Source organism: Sinocyclocheilus anshuiensis, unplaced genomic scaffold (assembly GCF_001515605.1).
Source record: "Sinocyclocheilus anshuiensis isolate Anshui unplaced genomic scaffold, SAMN03320099.WGS_v1.1 scaffold989, whole genome shotgun sequence".
Taxonomy (NCBI): Eukaryota; Metazoa; Chordata; class Actinopteri; order Cypriniformes; family Cyprinidae; genus Sinocyclocheilus; species Sinocyclocheilus anshuiensis.
Window position 1 is genome coordinate 429,946 of NW_015554143.1, and position 279 is coordinate 430,224.

At 31.5% G+C, this 279-nt stretch overlaps 1 protein-coding gene across 4 annotated transcripts in view; it reads right to left on the minus strand.

The window, feature by feature from the left end:
• The window catches only part of LOC107670553 (protein shisa-6 homolog), a 59,826-nt gene that overhangs the window by 6,808 nt on the left and 52,739 nt on the right, over nt 1–279 (minus strand). The gene's annotated exons all lie outside the window — the stretch shown is intronic.

Below are 279 nucleotides of genomic sequence, written 5' to 3' on the forward strand. Positions count from 1 at the left end.
TCACACTACATTTTTTGGAAGGTAATGGTACTTTTACTTGAGTATATTTTTTCAGTACTCTTTCCACCACTGATTATTACTTTATAATATAATCAAATATACATGATAAAATTAATAGAAAAGTATTTGTAGATGATGCCAACCCCTCAGAGGACCTCAGATGATGCCAACCCTGAAACAACATACAGAACTACCACATTTTGCTATAAGTTTGATTGCATCATATAATAATTGCTGTTAATAGTGTTCATCGTCTGTTTGATTACGTCTTTAATTGCC